The sequence below is a fragment of the Ceratotherium simum genome, chromosome 12 (assembly GCF_057802395.1).
Source record: "Ceratotherium simum simum isolate JZ-2026a chromosome 12, ASM5780239v1, whole genome shotgun sequence".
Taxonomy (NCBI): domain Eukaryota; kingdom Metazoa; phylum Chordata; class Mammalia; order Perissodactyla; family Rhinocerotidae; genus Ceratotherium; species Ceratotherium simum.
In genome coordinates, this window is record NC_141911.1 from 22794214 (window position 1) to 22816972 (window position 22759).

The following is a 22759-nucleotide window of genomic DNA, read 5'->3' on the forward strand; positions in this document are numbered from 1 at the left end:
AGGCCACACTTGGAAGTTCCCAGACCTCCTGGGACTGATATCAAATAGCATCAAGAGTGGCTGTCATTAATTGTTCATTCATCATTGGGCTCCAATATATAAAGCCCCAGTTACCAGTGTTTGTTTTACAATGAGTGCTGATATACTTTCAGCCAGAAAATATCTATGGTAAACAAATGAGGACATTAACTTAATTAGGATAAATTGAAACTTACAGAATTTGTTACAAGAAGAAACAACAGAGTATAGCAAATACCAAAAAACCACAAATATTTTATCTGAAACATATCATATCTCAGGCTTTCAAGATTTAACTGCTTTTTACCTAACCAATTCTAGCAAGTATGATGAAACAATTTGGGTAGTCAAGGAATGAAAGAGAATTTGTAGTAATAGGATTTGTTTATAAGTTTTTTTTATGAGAACTAAACTGGTGTATACTTCAAGGACTGTCAATTACAAATGTTATGTGATTTCTGAGAAATTAAAGGTGGGAAATCCTCATGTTTATCTTGAGTCTTTCCCAAAGATTTCCAAAGGACTCCATTCATGAATAGAGCAGTTCTCTAGAAATGTAGTGAAAGAAGAAAATTTGGCTGGTATTTACATAATAATATAACCAGGGAGAGAGAATCATGATAATTGTTGGATGGGAGGGAAATCTCTCTTTCTCTCTTTTTTTTTTTTGCTGAAGAAGATTGTCCCTGAGCTAACATCTGTGCCCATCTTCCTCTATTTCGTATGTGGGACACTGCCACAGCATGGCTTGATGAGCAGCGTATTGGTCCACTCCCGGGATTTAAACCTGTGAACTCTGGGCCGGCTGCCGAAGTGGAGCGTGCAAATTTAACCACTATGCCACTGGGCTGACCCCGGGAAATCTCTTTTTTACCTATTATATTATCTTTTACTATGACATTCCATCTGGCTTGATGACTCGTGTTTTTTTTCATCTTTTTTCACAGTTTTCATTAATTTTGCTTTCACACTTACAAATTCTCATTTTGCTTATTTCCTTTTAAAATTTCTTGTTCATATAGCTACTCCTTTCCTAATAGTGAACAACACAGTCCAATCTCCATCATTAGGAGACGTCTCCTTTGTGATCCACGTGGCTGTCACTAAAAGTCCTAGGCACCATTCACTTTCCTTTTTCGCTTTCTTTCTTGGAATTAATTCCAGTGGATTCCTTTTACAACTCATACTAAAAATCCTGATTTTTAAAAATCACAAATCTGAATTTTAATCTATTTTAAAGTATTCTATGTAGTCCTGGCTCTTGTGATAAGATTTTCTAACATCTGTCTGTCTTTATCCTTTGCACAGTAACATTGGCTGCTTCCAAAGTCCATGAAAACTCAGACCTCAACATCAAGTCTCTTACCTTGAGAATTTGCAACCCAGGATTTTCAACCATACAGATCATGGATTTTATCTTTGCCTGTGACATTTCTGTTTCCTTCCTACACCCACACAACATTTCTATTTTAGATACTCATAAGCTTCCCATAGCAGCCTTAGTTAAAATTGTATCTTTGTGTTTCTGGGCCAGTTTATATTAACAGTTGTAGAATTCATTTCCGTGTACTCTGATTTTCAGCTTCTCTGAGAAATATATCACTGTAATCTAATAGTTTAGTAAACAAATTTCTAAGAACTTTTATTTCCACATGCAAAATTTTATATAATACAGTCAACAATTAACTATTCTCAAATGATCTTCTGGAATCTCTTATGATATCAAAGATACTAGTTTAGTTTTCATGTCGTGCCAGCACCACTTCCACCACAACGATGAAAAAGCTGTTTTTCTTGTGTCCGTCCTGAAGTAAGAGATATTGTGAAGATCTCAAAGTTTGTTTTCTTGTTTTGTTTTTTTTTTTTGTGAGGAAGATCAGCCCTGAGCTAACATCCAATGCCAATCCTCCTCTTTTTTTTTTGGCTGCGGAAGATTGGCCCTGAGCTAACATCTGTGCCCATCTTCCTCTACTTTATATGGGACGCCACCACAGCATGGCTTGATAAGTGGTGCGTCGGTGCACGCCTGGGATCCGAACCTGCAAACCCGGGTCTGCTGAAGCGGAATGTGCGTACTTAACCACTTGCACCACTGGGCTGGCCCCTCGAAGTTTGAATATGAGATTACTTCTCATTTAAATCCTGGTAAAGTTGCATACAAAGTAATCAGGAAGAGTGATGTAGTCTCAATGACTTTTAAAAATTTGACTTACTGATTCTAAGGAATGCCTTGGAGTGTATTCGTTTAATCAAGGTGTCCAGTGACATCTTCACTGCTTTGAAACTGAGAGCTCTGTTACAACATGACAACTTGGTCTTAAACTATATTGTCATTTAGCTTATCCTGGAGGCTGTCCTTCAGAGTAACAGGCAAGAAACCTCCTGGTAAAAACAATGACAGGTAATCCTTGACTATTTGCCCTTAAAATGAGCTCATTTTCTATGAGGATGGGTTGTTTTTCCCTTGTTTCCACTGGCATGAAATCCCTACCGTATACTTGATGTTGATGACAATAGATTTTGCAGAATGCTTGACCTGAGGGATAAATGACCTTTAATGTAGATTTTATCCATTTTGCATTACAAACAGACACATACCACACACTCACAAACACACACATATAATATAACATAATATATGCACACCTACATAATAATACCTGAAATCATCTAGCGTATATTTCCACGCTCTTGAAGAAAAGATTATCATACGTGGTATGGAGAAACTGCATCAATTTTCTGTGTGTCTCTAGAACTTTATATATTTTCTAAAGAAATACATTATTCTGGGAAAATAATTGGAATGAATGATCCAGTAACTGTAAATTAATTGGCACTAACATCACTAAAATATGTGAATAGATTTATAGGTAGTAGCTAGTTTCAAGGATGTTAAAGGATTGATAATAGGGAAAAACCGATACAGTTCACTGATTATTGGATTCACTTTTTCATACAGTAATGATCATGTGGAGTGGGAAACATTTTACTTTTTTTTTAATATAATGTTGTATACTGATTTCCTGTGTCGGATTGCCAGATAAAATACAAGATGTCCAGTTAAATTCAAATTTCAGATAAACAACAAATAAATTACAACAAATAAAATTTAGTGTAAGTATGCAATATTTGAGGCATATGATACTAAAAACAAATTCCTTGTTAATCTGAAATTCAAATGTACAGAACGTCCTATATTTTTTTGCTAAATCTGGCAACTCTACCTATATGCATATGTTTTTCACCAGTTTAGAATGATCTCTAGTCCATTGCTGCAATGTTGCTTGCCTGGGAGATGTGTTTCCAAATGTGCCTCTCCTAAGAATCATGTGTGGGACTTGTTAAATGTTTCTAGAACCCTGCTCTGGAGAGTCTGATTCAGTGGGTTAGGGCGAGGCGTAGGAATCTTTGTTCTAACAATGCCTGAACCACTCCTCACGATCAGACCTGTCTTCACACCGCCTTAAGGAGCCCTACAGGGCATCTGGCCCTACCCAGCACCTTCCTTCCATTCCCCTCTCCGAAGTTCTTCCCAAGTCACGGGTTCTCTTGACATGATGTCTCTCCAGTCTCCATCATTCAAAAGCCTTTAGACCTGGACACCACAGGGAACCCCATCATGTTTTATTTACCCAAAGCATGGGGTCTGTGGACTCCATGTGCAAAGAAGAAGCAGTCTGACTTTTTCTCCATGTCTCTGGTAGTTTTACTACATTTCGGCAGGCTTTCTCTTCACAGTCAGTTCCACGTAATTTATTATTTTTTATTATTATTGTTATTATTATCATTATTATTTTATTTCTAGTACTTGTCAAGGTGTCTGATCACTGAATTCAGAGTTTAACCACAACCCACGTAACGCTGCTTGGTGGCCATGGTGCTTATTTCTACCTATGAGAATGATGTTATGAGGACTGGGATGAAATCCCACATTTGGAAAGGGAGGGGGGAGTAAAAAAAATCAACTCATAAGAGTTCACACACATAGCTTGTATACATACAAATAGCTTGTATACTTTGTATTTTCCCAGTATTCAATGCTTTGATTTTATTATACAGTATATTAGCTCTTTCCTAAACATACGAACAAAATCCACAAGGTGACCAAATCCACACGTATGAACTCATAAAGCCTACATTTTCTGTTCCTTTTTTTGGGATATTTATTTTTAATCTCAATGGTGTCAGGATATATAGAGAGCTCTACTCAAAATTAGTTTTTCTAAAAAATGAATGTGGTTTTGGTGTCAAATTATTTCTTTCGGAGAATCAAGGAAGAAAGTTGATGTGCTTTTTCAAAGAGATGAGGCAAGAATTTAAAATTATGTCAGTTGCAGAAAGAGAGAGAGAGAATGAAAGTTCAATTGTGTTTGAAATAAAAATGAGCTGTCATCCAAGAGACTTCATGACACATATTCAGAAGCCGTCTGTGCCAGCTTCTCCTCCTAACACTGTGATTCTCCATGGCCAGACAGAAGACAATGATCATTAAATAATAAGTCCTGTCAGGTTATTAGTTTGTTAAATTAATTTAGATAAAATGTTTTTTGCTAGCATGTTTTCTTTTTTTTCATTCCTGATAGAATTTGTTAATCATGTTAACTTGCAACAAGCAAGCCCTTAGGAATAACAAAATGTGGAAAAATAGAATTTTCTTTTAAGGCTAAAATTCAAACAAATTACAGGTATCTTATTTTTGTTTTCACTAAAATTTCTTAACCTGTATGTAACAAGTGAGATAATACATGTAAAATACTCAGGGTAAATGATTGGCATATACTAAGAACTTAGATACATTTTATTATTCACATGATGAACTTTCTGATACAAGTTTCATAAAAGTCACACAGCCAGGGTTTATGACTAAAATTTCCGTTTATCTTTTGGGGAGTTGATCTCAAGTAGAGTTGCCCGCTCAATACTGGAAAAAAAAGTTCCCTAGCCATCTTGTTGTGGTCGTTTCAGTTTATGGAGTATTTTCCTTTTCTTCCTATCAGTTACATTTAGATTTTTATACTGGTATTTTGTTATTTGACTTGCATGTTTACTCCACCCCAGGAGTGCCAGGAGGGGTGAGATGAGACCAAAGTGGTCTAGATTACTACTTTTTATCAGAAGTTCAGTTCTGGGAGAGTATGACCTGAGTTATCATTAGTTTTCATTTTATATAATCTGTGGCTTCAGTTCAGCCTCTTTTTAAAAAATGCAGTGAGGGCCGGCTCCGTGGCTTGGCGGTTAAGTGCGCGTGCTCTAATGCTGGCGGCCCGGGTTCGGATCCCGGGCGCGCCCCAGGGCACCACTTCTCTGTCCAACCCGAGGCTGAGTCCCACGTACAGCAACTAGAAGGATGTGAACCTATGACATACAACTATCTACTGGGGCTTTGGGGGGAAAAAATGAATAAATAAAATCTTTAAAAAATGCAGTGAAAACAGAACAATTATTAGGGTGTTCAACTTAAAAAAATAAAATATCCTTATTAGTAAATAGCAATTCAATTTTTAGGCCTTTTTTTTAGTTATAATGAAGTATTAGTTCCTAGTGAGATGTCTTATAATTGTCTTTGTTCTGAAGCTCTCACAATTCTTAAAATCTATAATCATAGGTATGTTATTCAGTGGTCAAGTAGTTTCTTACTATAAAAAAATACTTTATATTCCCACCTGCAGTAGTAAAACCTCTTTTGTAAAATAAACATTTGCTGATGAGACTTCCATTTTACCTATTATTATGTGATCAATTCATGAAGGAAAAATAAAATTAGTCACTATAAATGCATATGTGTTTTAGCTACGGTTACTGAGAAAAACTTAATGTTGTGTAAATTAAAAACTCAAATTATTTGGATTACTTTGTATCTAATTTTCCCATGTTATATTTGGAAAAGATGTGTCAAATATATATGTTCTTGAACTATTTTTTTACTTCTCAGTGTCTGACAAGGAAGAACAATGGTTGTGATGGTTGAGTATCTTTGTGATTTTGAACCAGTTGTCCCTAACATACAAGATAATTATTGGTAGCCAAGTAGGCATCTCTGAGGACAATAAAGCATATCCTGGAAGTCAGAGAGTAAGACCAGGCTGTTCTTGGTTTTCCCAAGACCGGAAGCTATTTAAAACTATTTAAAAGTTTTCTTTTTTTTTAAACCCAAGCTGGGTTTTCAGCTCTTTCAAGGTGAGTTGCTTCTTTCAAAGTACACAGCTACGACCTGAATACTCAAACCCTTAGTTACCTTGTTGCCATGATGTGTTATACAGGTAGATATGCCCAGAAACACTATAGTACACCTTATTTCCTGTAGGATTTTTCTACTGTGGTGAACTGAGCCAGACCAACTATCTTCTTTTCTTTTCTTTTTTGTCTTCTTTAGCTTAAGGACTGGAATAAAGGCAAGTTAGTCCTAAATGTCTTTCCATTTGGTCTACAGTTGTATATACATCAGAATACTTAAATGAATAAATTATCCAAAGCATTTAATCTTACTTCACATGCAAACCAAGACTGTGTTTCTTTCTATCCACTGGGTGATTTGAATAGTCGTCAGTCTAAAACCTTATCATCTCAGGACCTAAGCTTCCTCAGTTTCCGTATCTTTTATCTCCAATTTATTGCTTAATTGACTCCACTGGAATTGATTTCACACATATCACAAATCAATCTTAATTGTTGAATCCAGTTGTCTTTTTTTATGTCATTCTCTTACTTAACCACAAGTAGCATTTGACATTTAATAATTCTGTCTCAACCAGAAGTAATTACTGATTCTTCTTTTATAAACAAAATGGTCCCTTGTTGATAAATATAATACACTAGACCAAACCAGAATTCAAAATCTTACTCATTTTTGAAAATCCCTCATCTTTTGTAGAAAGAAAATCCTCTACAATGTTTGCTGCCCCCACTACCCTCCACATACACTCCTTCTTGAATTTTCTGCTATCTTCCTTCTACTGTCTTGGTCTTCTTGGCAACATCTTTTAATGTCTCTCTTAGTGCTTCTGGACTCCATGCTGCTTTTCTTACTGTGTACAATCTCTATGAGTGATCGAACTGCCTACAAAACCTTCAGTGAATACACATATACTGATGGGTTCCCAAGACTTTCCCAAGCTGCTAGCACTTTGGAAATTCTCACTTGGAAACTCAGAATGTCTCAAGGAGGATTCATCATGATGCCCTTGCTCCTCAAACCTTCTGCTCTTTTCTTCCTCTTTCTGTGTTCTCTTAGTGAATAACACCATTTTTTCTCATTTCCCAGGCATCTTCCTTGAGGGCAAGTGTGGAAACAGATAGATTTTGTCAAAAAATGTGAGGCAGTTCCTCTAAAGTGGCTGTTATGTGTTGTGAATGTGCTAGGGAAGGTGTGTTTGATATTGAAGAGAGAGGAAAAGCAGGACATTCTGAACCCAAAGAGTGGATAAATGAGATTACTACATAAAATAAGTAGGCTTTTGGGGCAATATTGAATATCTAGTTGAATTGTTTTTCCAACACAAGAATGGAAAGATCAATAGAATAGTATAGAAAGAATAGCAAAACACCTGATTAAATAAACTAGTAAATCATAAAGGTGGCATTTCAAATTAGTGGAAATAAATGAATTATTCAAGAAAAGGTGTTGAAACAACTGGCTATTTGGAAAAAGAATAACATTGGTTCATTCCTTGTGACATAAACCAAAATAAACTCCAGATGGATTACAGATTTATGTTCAAATATTGAAACCCAATTTATTGCACATGTCAACTTAGCCCAGAAAATAGAAGGCTGGATGGTTTTCACAAATTTAGGTACATTTCAGGAACAGGTATAAGACCCTTTAAGGTACAAATTCATACTTCTGTTTTCCTTTTGAAAATTCTTAAAATTTATTTTTTTCTAATATAATTAGACCCATTATACTAAGTGAGTCTATAGTGGGGAAGCTACTGGGTAGATATTTCTGTTTTCTTATTCCTGAGCTCCCTCTACCTAGATATGAAGATATTGGCTATAATTTTGTAGTCCTGAAAATTTCCCTCGTTCTGTTAGAACAAAAACTGATGATTACTAAGAGAATCATTGAGTAATTATATAAGACTTTGGGGAATGAAGAGGACTGAATGGAATGTCCTCTAACAGAGCATTTATGTCTTAGGACAATATGGAAAGAATACATTGCTCATAATCATTCGGAATACTCGGGAGAAATCTTGATTCAGATGTTTCTCAACGTTTCAATTATATTCTTGCATCTATTGTGGTGCATAATCTTCAGGAACATCAGCATCATTCATTGTGTAGCAAAAATACATGAATAACATAGAGTGGTGAGATTAATCACTTGAAATATTCAAGCAGAGGCCTGATTGTGTCATGACTGTTTTTAATTTGTTCAGCTCCTTCATGCCATAAATAGATATTGAATAACTACCACATGCCTTTCTTCGTAAGGGCTTGTATACAAATCATAATATTTTCCATCAAAGAGTTTATATTAAAAGTCAAAAATAAGGGAGTGTAATAAGTACTCTAATGGGAATAAAAGATGGTGTGGAAGCACTCATCCAGTAATGGTTAGTAAAAGGCTTCCAGGAGGAGGTGATGCCAAAGTTGAGCCATGAATGATGTGACTACAAGTGTCAGCCCAAACCAGAGGTGGGTAGAATGGAAGGAAAAGGCATTTTCAGGCAGAAGAAAAATTTGTATACAGGTCTGAGGCAAAAGACAATATGGAGTATTTAGGGGAACTAAAACTGGTTCAGTAGGGCTGGACTATCATATGCAATGCTGAGAAGTGGCAAGAGAGGAGGCTAAAGGATTTGGATCATAAAGAACCCACATGTCATGTCAAACTCGCAACTTCAGTTAGGGCAATATGAAGCAGTTGGCCTGAGACCATTGTGCAGCAGTTTGCTATTTTTTTTTTTCTCTGCATTTCTCTTTAATGCTGAGCGGTATTTTTATACAGTTGTAACATGATTTCAAGAGCAGAAGTAAGAAACATTACTGATAGACTTCAGGGTATAAATATATCACTTTTAAGGATAGCTAGTTGAGACTTTTTTCACCAGTATTTTTTTAAAGTTTTCAAGTTTACAGTGTCATCAAATTTTGTTTCTGTCAGGATTACAATCAAAGCCATGGAAGATGTTTTATTTTGCGGGAATGGTTTACAGTAACCTAAATTCCATGAATTCAGCAGGTCTGGAGTGGGGCCTGAGAATGTGCATATCCAGCGAGTTCCCCAGGGTTGCTGCTGCCTGGTCCCACACCACACTCGGAGACCCACTGTGTAGAGGAAGCAAGAATCTACCCACAGCACCAGTGTCTGCCATCCAGGCTGCACATCACACACACCTCACAGCAGGCTGCAGAGGCAGTCGGTTTGTTCAGCTTCTTCTAAGAGATGATTTGAACTAATCACAACATGTCCCCCAGTTGTGCAAACCTTAGTCACACCTCTAAGTACAGGACACTCTGGCTTTCAATTATTATCAAGATTCTCATCCCCACACCAGTCACACATCCCTCATCTGGCCCGATGTCTTGTATTTGCTTCCTTCCTTCATCATTTCACTCCACTGGATGGCCCTCCTAGTTTCTAATTTATAAACTCTTCCATAAATCAATCTTTTCTCTGAATGTCACTTTCACTTTCTTGCGTTAACTGGATTCCATTTACATGGAGTTTAGTTCTTCTCTCTCACATCACACATCTCATGGAAGGATCCTCCTTGCTCCCAACTACACATTCAAATCATTCTGACTTTTTCGTCCTACAATCCCTGTCATCTTAAACACTCTGACCATCTGGTTGTACCACTCTGCTCACTAACATCCTCTCCAGCTCTCTAATTCACCCATAACTGTGTGATTCTTTGTTTGAATCTTTTTCAGCTTTATCCTCTTACATCCTGGCCTCCTACTTCCTTGAATGCCTCACCTTTATCCACCTCAGCCATCCACTGTCATGATTACTCCTGCAACCTTACCACTTCCAATAATTGCACATTCTCCAAGCTCTCTATTTCAACGTTTGCTCTCAGACTTCTGCTACCATCTCCCCTTGTCTAGGAGGAGTATTTCCATTTCATCAACCCTGCCAATACACCTACCCAATCCTACTTTCTGACCACACATCACCACTGTCTTGCTTCACTTCCCACATAGTTCCACATTCTAAACTCTCCTTTGCAAATATCCTCAACTCTCTTGTCCCTCTTTCCTTCAAAAACAGTCAACTGGTCTTTTGGTCAGAACACTTTTTGTTGCAGGCGTCAGGCACACAATTTAACTTGTTTGAACACAGAGATTTTTTGTGTCTCACAATTTGGAAGTCTAAGAATCCAGAACAGCTGGATCTGGAGGTTCAAGAATGATCAAAAGACTCTTATCTCTCCATCTCTTTGCTCTATTTTCTTCTGTAGAAGTATTATTCCTAGGCAGTGAGAATGACTCCTCAATAGCATTAGACTTACACGATGTTTAAAATCAGTGGCCTTAGAAGAAAGCTCTCTATCAATGACTTGTAAGTGACTCCGACCCTACTTGCATTATATGCCCATCTCTGCATCAATCGCTGTGGACAGTGATTTGTTATCAGTCTTCGAAGTTGTATGGGCCTAGGTTCAAACTTCAATTCTGTTGCGTGCTAGATGTGTGACTTTGAGGAAATAAACTTTCTAAATCTCAGTTTACTCAGTGCTAAAATGGAAATGATAAAATGAGTGTAACAATAATATCTTTCTTATAGGATTATTGAAAGGATTAACTGAGATAATCTATGTAAAGTACTTAGTATAATGTGTGGCACACATTAAATATTCAATGAACAGTTAGATCTCATAATGTATTTCAGTATGAGATGGGATAATGCTCCTTCAATTAACTTCTGTCTTAAAGTTTAATTTTTCCTATTGTTTCACTTCTATAGTAACACACGAACTTAAGAATCATTGTGTAAAGTTTTCAAAAAGCTTTGTTGGCATTTTGATTAAGGTTTATTAAACCTGTAGGTAAATTGGGTGAACATTTGGGTTCCCCAGAAACATGGTGCATTTCTTATTTTTATATTCCTCAGTAAAATTAGAAGAGCCTTTACATTTCTCAATATATAAATATTTATATATACTGTATAGAATAATATTGTTTGTCCTTGAAAATGGGATCAAGTTTTGAAATCTTATTTTTAACTGATTACTCCAGGTATTCTAAAAAGCTGTTGCTTTTTAAATATGCATTTTGTAATCTGCCACCTTCCTGAATTTTCTTAGTTCCGAGAAGTTTATTTGTTGTATTGATTGGATTATCTTGTGTAGACTATCTTGCACACAGATAATTTTCTCTCTTCCATTGTATAACATAAAATTTTTTTTTTTCCTTATTGATTTGATTAGAACCATAAGAACATTCAATAGATTGTAAATTTTACTAGTGCAGGAATTATGTTACCTTTGCAACTATGTTTCTAACTTCTAGCACAGGGCAGGAATGTAAAAATTTACCCAAATGTGCTTTTGGTACCTGTTGAAAAGAATATATAATTGACTCATTTAAAGTACTGATGTAATAAATTATTTTAATCATTTCTCAAAAGATGAACTATTTTCAAATGTCCAGAATAATACATACTTAATTGGGTATTTGGTTCATGCTATATAAACCTGGTTTTAATTTGATAATATTCTAGTTAGGATTTTTATTTTGTATTCAAAACTAAGATTGGTCTGTGGAGTTTTGATTTTATTTCTTTTGTCATATTTAGTAGCAAGGTAATTTTAGTTACACACAGTGATTAGGGAAGTGTTCCATATTCTTCTGTACTTTCGAATAAACAATATAGGATTTACATCTTCATTGGAAGTTTGATAAGACAAAACAACTCTCTGTGTCAAAGAATATTTTTGGTGGTAACTTTTTGACGCAATTCTTAATTACTTCTAGCATATTTTATCTACTTCAGTTTTTATTTCCTCCTAATTATGTTTGGGATATTTATCTAAAGATATTCAATTTATGAACATTTAAATTTTATTACAGAATTTTAAATTGGATTTCTCTCATTTTGAAAAATGTTAATTTACATATGTGACACCTTTCTTTTACTTATGTTTCCTATTAGTTTTGGCAGAGGTGTTATATTTCATTGTTCTTTCAGAAGAACTCTTGCTTGTTTTAATTTATAAATTCTATTTTCTTATTTTTTCTAGTAGATTAATATATGCACTTATCTATTTTGTTTTCTTTCTATAATTTCCTCAGTGATTAGTTCAGTTATTTTTTTCTATCAAGATATTTTAAATCTTGTATAAATTTTCATCAGGTTAGAAAGTTGGCTGCATTCTTTAATTTTTATGTCATCTAAATTTTGGCTTTTTTCCCCTGACCTAAGAGGTGTATTGATCACATTTTAAATTGTATACAGATTTTGGTTAACCATTTAAGAAGTATGTTAATTTTCAAGTAAAATAGAAAACTGATCTATAGTGACAAAAACTATAAATGGGCCTAACTAATATTCTATTAGCTGTGTATACATGCATACACATGTGCAGATTTTGGTAAACTGAGTACAGTTTATTTCTGGGTTTATTTTTACCCTTCTTAATTCATTTCTTAGTCTAAATCTTGTGGAAAAATTTTAAAATAAAAAAAATACAGCAATCAGATAGTGTGAATAAGAAATTGCTCTGAGTGTGTAGCATGAAGCAACTATTTGGTTTTAACTGCCGCCCTCTCCGGGCCACTTCTTTTGTATAACACATTGACTCCCCAAAGGAATTAATCCATATTGGGTTTTGTGTAAATGTGAGGGTTTCAAATCTCTTGTTAACAAAAGGGGATCCAAGAGTACCTTTATCTGTTGTTACTCAAAGGCATTTTATTTCAAAAACATACACTGAGGCATTGCTTATAGATCCTTAGTAAAACATATTCACAGGTACCTTCCAATCTTACTGAGCCATATTTGAAAGATTTTTCAAGGTCAACTCTGGCATCAGCTAACATTATACCATTTAACTCAGGAATTATTTTAGTCTTTGATTAATGAGCATATGTTTGATGTGTAATATAATTTTGTGAATGCTAAATCAAATTGTAATGTAATTAAGTTGATTTAGTGGCTTGAGAGAAAGCTTTTAAAAAAATTTTCCTCTAATTTGTAGCTTAGTTTTCTTTTTAAAATTCTTTTACTCATTAATTTGGAGCCTTCTATTTAATGATGGTTCCCCTTAATTGGGAACTAATGTGAATGGACTACAACAACTTGGCCAGTTTTCTATATATGATCCCTGCTCTCCTGCTTTCAATGTATATCAATTTCTTCTTTTCCTCATTCATTCCATGAACCCTTATTGACTATACCTAAGTGTTAGGTACTGTACTAGAGAGTGGACAAATCAATAGTGAGCAAAAATCGAGTCCCTGCTTTCAGCAGACTTACAGTAAAATACAGGAAATATAAATTGTTAAAATGTAAAAGTGCAGGGCCGGCCCCGTGGCTTAGCGGTTAAGTGCTCTCGCTCTGCTACTGGTGGCCCAGGTTCGGATCCCTGGCGTGCACCGATGCACCGCTTCTCCGGCCATGCTGAGGCCGTGTCCCACATACAGCAACTAGAAGGATGTGCAACTATGAGATACAGCTATCTGCTGGGACTTTGGGGAAAAATAAAAGGAGGAGGATTGGCAATAGATGTTAGCTCAGAGCTGGTCTTCCTCAGCAAAAAGGAGGAGGATAAGCATGGATGTTAGCTCAGGGCTGATCTTCCTCACACACACAAAAAATGTAAAAGTGCAACTGTGATACATATGATATGAAATACCTGTTGATATGTGAGCGTATAATAAATGGGCTGGGAGGCCAGGGATGGATTGCAAAGGGAATAGATCTTCTGCTGAGGTTAGAAGTTGAGCAGAGATTCCCTAGGAAAAGTGGAGAGAAAATCCTTCTAGGCAGTGAGAGGAGCATATGCAGAGGCCCTGAGATGGGAGGAAAGAACTGAAGAAGAGTCTAATGTGGCCTGGATATTGAGAGCCAGTAAGAGAGGAGTTGAAAAGAGGCTGGAGAGGTAGAAGGTGTCTGCATTCTGCAGGGCCTTACATTATGTGAGAAGGTTTGTTCTCTATTCTAAGTGCAATGTGAGGCCAAAGAAGTGCTTTAACAGGTGATGTGATTTGATTTAAATTTATTACTTCATTTAACAAATGTTCATCAAGTGCTTATTATCTGTCAGACATAGCTCTAGGCACTGGAGATACAGCAGGTATTGAAACAGCCAAACAACTGTCCTTGTGCGGCCTATAATGCAATGCAATGTTTAATAGGTCAGAGAAATCCTCACCGAGGAATTGACATGTAAGCGAGAATCTAAAGAAAGTGAGGAGATCCAGGGAGGGAACGAATGATGCGTGAATGCGAGCAGACCAGATGAAACGATTGTAGTTGTGCTGACTCTGGATACTGTGCAGCTCACAGGAGATTGATGGGTTCTCTCTCTCTTCCCTATCGTGCACTCTCTCTCTTTATATATGTGTACACAAATGCGTGCACATGTGCACTCGCACACACGCACGTGTTATGTGTGCGTGCATATAATGTACACTAAATTAAGCAATGAATAAGGATAAAATAGGCTATAGAGATAACATAGAGCGAGGAGAGTAACAGACTAAGGCAAGATTTTATGGCTGGATGGAGAAAGACGAAGTGTCTCTGAAGATGGGAGGGAAAAAACCCACAAGTATGTTGTGTGGTGGAATTCAAGGAAAAAAGAAGAGAGTAGTGGTTTCATCGTTAAATGCTACTGAGGGGTAAGGATAAGAACTTCAACATATTTGGAGTTTATTGATTTTAAGTTTACCAAATCCTGTTTTGATAGAGTAATGGCAGCCAAATCCGTTAGAATAGAATAAACAAGAAATGGAGAGTGTGAAAATAGGTAACTTTTTGAAAAGTTTTAAAAAATGTGAAGAGAAGAAGAGAATAAAATAGTATCTGAAAGAGACTGTTGAATTGGGGGAATTTTTTTTTTAAAGGCAGAGACTGTGGCATTTTTAAAAGTTGATGAGATCCGATTGAGATGGAGATGCCGAATATACAAATGAAAGAAGAGAAAATTAGTAATTAAGTTTAATGGGTAACTTGAACTTGGCAAATACTATGAATTTTTATGCAGGACAACTATGGAGGCAATGTCTCTCCAAAAATCATCAGAGTAGTCAATTTGTTTATTGTTATAACTTTAAATGTATTTTTCCACTATCAACTAATCTCTATTTAACTAACAATGTTGCTTTTTAAGGAAAAGGGAAAATGGCTTTATTTGTCTCTTGGTTGAGTATTTGACTTGAATGATTTACTGCCTCAATCTTGCTTCACCAAAGATAAATGAAATCTGCATATTACATACCTTTACCATGCATGACAGTTTATAAATAGCCAAATTTTAGGAGCTAATATTAAGTACCTGAGTGGAATTTAATCAACCATTAATCTGTTTCTCACTTCTGGGTTATTTATCAACTTTATGTCAAGGGACAAGGAAAAATTATCCAAACATTGTTTAGCACAATCATCATTAATTAGTTAACACTTATCCAGAGGGGTTTTTAACCTTTTTCTCCCCCAAGGATTATCCTAATGTCAGAGTAGAATAAAAAATGTCTATAACAACCCTTAACTCTTCCAGGCTTAACATTTATCATAAGTCAATTAGCTCGCTACTAGAAGCAGAGGAGTGAAGGGCTGGTTGTGGGAGTCTCCATAGCAGCAGAAAGGGAACACAACTTCTAGGAAAATCCTTCCCAATTCCTCTTCTATAGTTTTTAATTTTTGACATGATTAATGACCTATACTTATTTACTCTCCATTTCTTTTTTTGGAACTCTTCCTGGATCTGCAGTTACTAGATTTAGATTTAGGGCAAATTAGCCTTTATCTCTTTTCATATTTTTACAGCTTTCAGAGTAGTGTTTACTCTTAGAAAGTGAACTGTGAGGCACACACTGTGTGTCATGTAGAGAGTTAAATCCTGGCCAATAGTGATATTTCAAACCTAATCAACACCAGCATTCTTTACTTGCACAAACAACCATGAATGTCAGGGGATTTGAGAATAATTTTCTCACATCTAACATAACTTTCAAATTGCTTTTCCTTGTAATAATTTTTTTTTCCTGGCTGATCCATATGAATCCCTCTTATTAAGAAAAATAAACTATCTAGAATTTACTGAAGAACCAAATAACTCCTTGTTAATCATTTAGGGAAATATTGCAGGCTTAAACAATTTTAGATGTAGATATTGGACATACTACTTGCTATAAGCAAAATTTAGAACACAGATAAGGCCCTGTGAGTCATCTTCTTCAAGAGCTGAAAGCATGGTTAAGCTGCATGTGCGTAAAAATTATGATTTGCTACCCACTTGCTCACCAACAAGGTGAAGCTCCAGAAAGAGTAGAACCTGAATAAACAAGACACTTGTTTCTTTCAGTCGAAAATAATTTACCATCACTGTCTAGTTAGTTTTAGACTAAGTAAATTTAGCTTTGTGATTTATTACCTAAGACATTTTCTTCTCTGCTGTAAAGCCTCATGTCAAAAGAAGTGATTTTGGCTGGTTGGTGACCTTTGATAAATTACCTGCAATTCTAGCAGTTTGAGCTGAATATTGATTTCTCTATTCCTCAAGAACATTTTTATTCATTTTTCAAAAAAACTTTGTAATAGCTCTCGTTTGCCTGTTTTCTTCTTTCTTATCATGGTTTTAGAGATTTGGCTTACTTCTGTTGTCACTGATGAGGTGCCTGGAGGAACTCAAAGGTGGGTTTGGATGCAATTAACTGTTTTTCCAAGTTGTTTCTTTTCCTTTTGTATGTTGAGATGTAACCACCAACCATCCTGAAACTAACCAAGCGAGAAACTCAAGGGAGAGGTAAGCACCAGCCACCCTGAAACTGACCAAGCCTCACCATAAGAGCTATGACCCTGACCTTTGCTTTATTTTTAATGCAAAGATCTCTCCAGGCGAAGCATAGGACTCATTATGTGGAACCCTGTTCTCCAGCTGCCTGTGCAAGCGAATACCTGCCTCTCCCTTTTGAATATTCATTCCCCAACTGAATTAAAAGTTCCTGCTTCTCTTTTTTCTGGGATGCCATGACTTTGGAAATGATTCCTCATGGCCTCCTAACTGCTGCAAATACACTTTACTTTGTGAGATGACTTCCACTGGTGTAGAATCTTACGTAACTCACCAGGAGGTGAGCCCACTTGGTTTGGTAACACTATGAATAACCTAGCACATATTGTCTGATTAAAAACACCACCAATGGAGTTTCGTTAAGTTTTAATTCCTATGACAGGTGAAATATATACATCTGTCTTACTGAGGATATTCTACTGTAGTTAGAGTTATAATAATAGCCTTGTTTAAGATCAATCACTTGAATCTTTTCTAAGGCTTTGTACATGTTGAAAATTAATTTTCTTTCTTAGGAGGCCATATTCTATCTTATAGGTAAACAAATGAGTTTTAGAGCTTAGCATAGATGGTTTACCACTTTCCTGTTGTTCTTTGGTAAGAATCCTATAAAGACGTTAATCTGTATTTTGCTCTGAGTTTAAAATTCAACATACGTCTACTATATAAAACTTGAAACACAAATAATCAAAATACATCATCTCAGGGCCAGCCCGGTGGCGCAAGTGGCTAAGTGCACGAGCTCCGCTGCGGCAGCCTGGGGTTCGCCTATTCGGATCCCGGGTGTGCACCAATGCATGCTTGTCAGGCCATGCTGTGGCGGGTCCCATATAAAGTGGAGGAAGATGGGCATGGATGTTAGCCCAGGGCCAGTCTTCCTCAGCAAAAAGAGGGGGATTGGCAGATGTTAGCTCAGGGCTGATCTTCCTCACCAAAAAAAAAAAAATCATCTCACTAATATAGGAGCTAATATTTTGGTGTATTTTATATTAAAAATGTTTGGACATATACATTTGTAGATAATTAAAAATATGTGTATACAACTTTGCATCATAAATCTACACTTAAGAACAAAGCTATGTGATATACCGTTACTCAATTGGATTATAGCTTATTTCTGCATTTTTTTATTTTTGGCTATTTAAGATTTTCCATCATTTTTATTTTCTCAGTTTTATAGTGTGATGTTTAAATATATACAAAATATACATTATAGATGTAAGTGTAAAGAATGATGCTAAAACAAATACTAGTGTTCCTACCACCTGACTTAAAAAATAGAACAATACTAATTTCTTTCCAACTGAAATCTCCTCAACCACTCAGAATTATTGCCACCTTTAGACCTTTCTTTGATTTTCTTATTTTTATCACACATGAATCTCTTCCTAAAAAATGCATTTCTTTATTTTGCATGTTTTTTAACTTTATGTGAATCTAATCATATAATCATATTTTATATATTCTGCTGATGCTTGTTTTTTTCACTAAACTGTGTTTGGGAGATGCACATATTCACATGTGTATTTATAGTTGATTTATTTTAATGGCTTTATATAATTCATTGTTTGAATAGTTTCAAAGTGAGTTTTACACCTTTTGCTGTAAATTTGGGTGATTTTCAATTTTTTGCTATCACATACAATGTTGTAAGCATTTGTATATGTCTTCTGGTGCATATGTGCAAGTTCCTCTTGGGTAAATACTAGCAGCAAAACTGCTGGGTCATCACATATACATATTTACAACTTTATTTTATAGTGCAATATTTCATAAAGTGACTGTATCAATTTACACTTTACCAGCAATGGATAAGAATTCCTGTTACTTCTCATCCTTATATACATCTTTGTATCTTAGTTATTATTTATAGACTCTTTAACTTTTACCAGTCTGGTGGATGTAAAAAAAATATCTCAGGGTGGTTTTAATTTGCATTTCCCTGTTGATTTAGGAAAGTGAGCTTCTTTTCATGTTTACTAGGCATTATTTTGCCTTTTTTGTTTATATATTTTGCTCATTTTTTTCACTTTATGTTTTCTCTTTCTTGCTAATTTTTGAGAATTCTTTATATTATACATTCTGAATATATATTCATTCCTTATATATGTTGCAAGTATTTAAAGTCTATAATTTGTCTTGCCACTTTGTGGCATCTTCAAAATATAGAAGCTTTATATTTTAATGTAATCATACATGCATTTTTCCACTTTAATGTTTGTGTTTCTTAATTTTGTGACCTGCCAAAGGTCACAAAAATTCTCATTTATTTTTATGCAAAAGGTTTCAATATTTTGCTAGAGTCCATCTTGAATTGATTTCTATTTATGATGTGAGATAGATATCCAATTTAGTTGTTTCCCGTATAGATAACCGCTATTCTATTGCTGCTTTAACAAATATCACAAACTAAGTGGATTAAAGTAACACAAATTTATCATTTTACAATTCTGTAAGTGAGAAGTCAGACACGAATTTCACTGGACTAAAATCAAGTTGTCAACAGGGCTGTGTTTCTTTCTGGTGGCTCTAGGCTAGCATTCATTACCTTGCCATTTCCAGCTTTTAGAGACCATCAACATTCCTTGACTCATGGTCTCCTTCTTCTGTCTTCAAAGCCAGCAATGTCACATTTCTCTCACCCTTTCCCCTTGTCACAACTCTCCCTTTCTGACCCCAGTCCAGAAGTGTTCTCCATTTTAAGAACTTGTGTCATTAAATTGAACCTATGTGGATAATCCAGGAAAATGTCCCCACCTCAAGATGTGTATTCTTAACCACATCTGAAAAGTCCTTTTTGCTATATAAGGTAACATATTTATAGGTTCCAAGTTTAGAGTATGGACATCTTTGAAGGCCATTACTCTGCCTACTACTTCGCTTGCCCTAACATCATTGATTAAATTGTTCGTCATTTACTAAGTGATTTGCAATGACATCCCTATCAATTATCAAAATTCATATAAACATTGTCTCTTTCTCTGTTTTATTCCATTGGTCTATTTTTCTATTCCTACGTCATAGTACATGAATTTATTACTGCAGCTTTAAAGTAAGTCTCAAAACTTGTTGTAGAGTTTTCAGCACTTTCTTTGTCCTTTTCTTTAGAACTTACTTGACTATTTGGGCTCTTTTGTCTTCCATATACATTTTAGAATCATTTTGTCAAGTTCCATGAAGAATTCTGTTAAGATTTTCATAGAAATTTAAATTTTGTTTAAATTTGGGAAAAACTGATATTGCTATCAATTTTAGAGTTTTATACACAAATATGGTATATCCTGTCCTTTTTTCCTAGTTTCATAATTTTTTTTTTAACATGGAAGTATATTCAATTTTATCAAATGTTTTTCTGCCTGGGATAAACCCAATGTGATATTTATTCAACAAATATTCATGGACCATGTCTATTATCTAACAGATACTTTAGAAATATACTAGTGAACCAAACAGACAGAAATATCTGTCATTATGGAAGTTACATTTCAGCATTTGTAGACAGACAATAAACAGATAAACATGTATATTTATAGTTTTTCAAGGATGATAAATAAAATGGATAATATTAAAGTAGGAGAGAGATTGGGAGTGTAAGATTGTAATTTTAAATAGGATGACCAAGAAGGCTTCCCAGAGAATGGGACATTTGAGAATAGACGTGAAGGACATAAGAGAGCAATTCCTATGTTTATCTGGGAGAAAAATCTTTCAGGCAGAAGCAACCATAAGTGCAAACACCCCGAAGTAGGAGGATGCTAGAGTTTTTATGGGGACAGCAAGGAGGGCAGTATGACTGCAGCAGAACAAGCCAAGGGAGAGATTAGTCCAGAGAGTATATGGGTACCAGATGGAGGATGTCTCTCAGGCCACTGTAAGGATTTTACTTTTTCTATAAATACTGTGAGAAATCATGAGAGATTTTGGAGCAAGAGAAGTGGTATAATCTGTTATATGTTTTAAATGCACACTCGAGCTCTCTACTGAGACTAGATTGTAAGGGTCCAGAGCAGAAGTAGAGGGGCCATTTAGGTGGCTGTTGCAAAAAGTTTCATGAAAAGAACAAATCAATAAAAAAAGCAACATGCCCAAACTGACTCAAGGAGAAATAAAAAAATCTGCATCTTACCTTCTCATTTGGAATCAGTAGGTTAAACCTCCCCCTCTCCAACCAAAAATGGAAAGCTCAAAACAAAAACCCACTCAGACATTTACAGGAGAGTTCTAGCAAACATATAAAGAACAGTTAATTTTACTCTAACAGAAATTCTTCCGGAGACAAGAAAATGGGACACATTCTCTAATTTTATGATGGTAGTATAATCTGCACATTAAAGTTATATAAAAATAGTACTAGAAAAGAAAATGAAAGGCATATCCGTTTCAAAAATCTAAACCCCAAATCGTTAGAAAGTGGTAATGAATAAAAAGATAGTACATTATAACAGACATCTCAAACTTAGCAGAAGTTCTGACCTTCACTACACTATGTTGCCACTAATCTTTTCTTCTAACAAATGGCAACTCTTTCTTTCACGTTGCTGAGGTTTCTTACTGACTATTTCTTCAAATAATGTTCAGAATTGAACCACTTTTCAACACCTCCACTGTAATCATCCTAGTTCAAAAATTATTGTATTTTCATTTTAAGAAGTTCAATGTATGATTCTTTTTCATATCTTCCTGGACAATTTTTTATATTCTAATATCACTCAGAATTTGGTCAGAAGAACAGAAACCATGCTATATATTCCAGTAATAATGGTTTAATATTAATTAGGGGCTATACTACTATTGGAAGAGCTAGGGGAACAGACGTCAGGCAAGCAGCTAGATAAGATTAGAGGGTCTCTATTTTATATCAGAGATCTCAGCCTGAAAGACCAGAGTGTGGGTACAAAAGCCAGAGCTTATGAGATTTCTGAAGAGTCTGTTAATCACACCTAGACTGACAGTGGGGCCTCATGAAGGGGTCTGCGAGCCGCCACATCTGCCAAACCTGCCATGTCTAATCCCAAACCTCCTGAATGTAAAGACCTCCTCTTCACTTTCCCCTTTCAACCTTCATGAGTTTCTTTCATTAGCAAACTCAAACCTGCAATAATGTACATAGAGGGAGACTTTGGTCAACCCAGATCCCAGACTTCAATAGGAGTGGTAGTGGTGGTGGCAAGTTGACCATCCAGCACAATTTTCTTTACTCATAATTTGATTCTTTCTTTTATTTTTTAACCACGTCAACATACTATTTTATAATCTATATCTAATAATACAAACATCTGTAGTCTTTTCAGGTTTGAGTCTGCTGCCCATGTTTCTGCTAATTCTCATTGCCTTGTTTTATCATGTATTTTGTGATTTTGCCTTAGAGACTCATGGTCTTTGAAATGTGATATACGGGATTTGTGGGAGGCCTGTTGGATGGGGCATTCTTCCAGAGAGGATTTATTTTATTTATACCAGGCATTTTGGACTGTTACCAACCTGAGACCACTTGGAATTAAGTTCTCAGGTTGCAAGTTTGAGAAAGGTACAGGTAGTGTGAGTTCAGGCTGAAACCTATTTGAGAGCTGAATTCTGATTACAAACTGCACAGGGAGCATTTTCTCCCCCCACTCACAGCTGAGACCACAGGCTCTCTTGCAGAGTTAGTTTATTTATTTATTTTTACTTACTAAATCACCAATTTATTATAAAAGGATGTAACTCAGGAACAGCCAGATGGAAGAAGTGCATTGGGGAAGGTATGGGGAAAGGGGATGAAGCTGCCATGC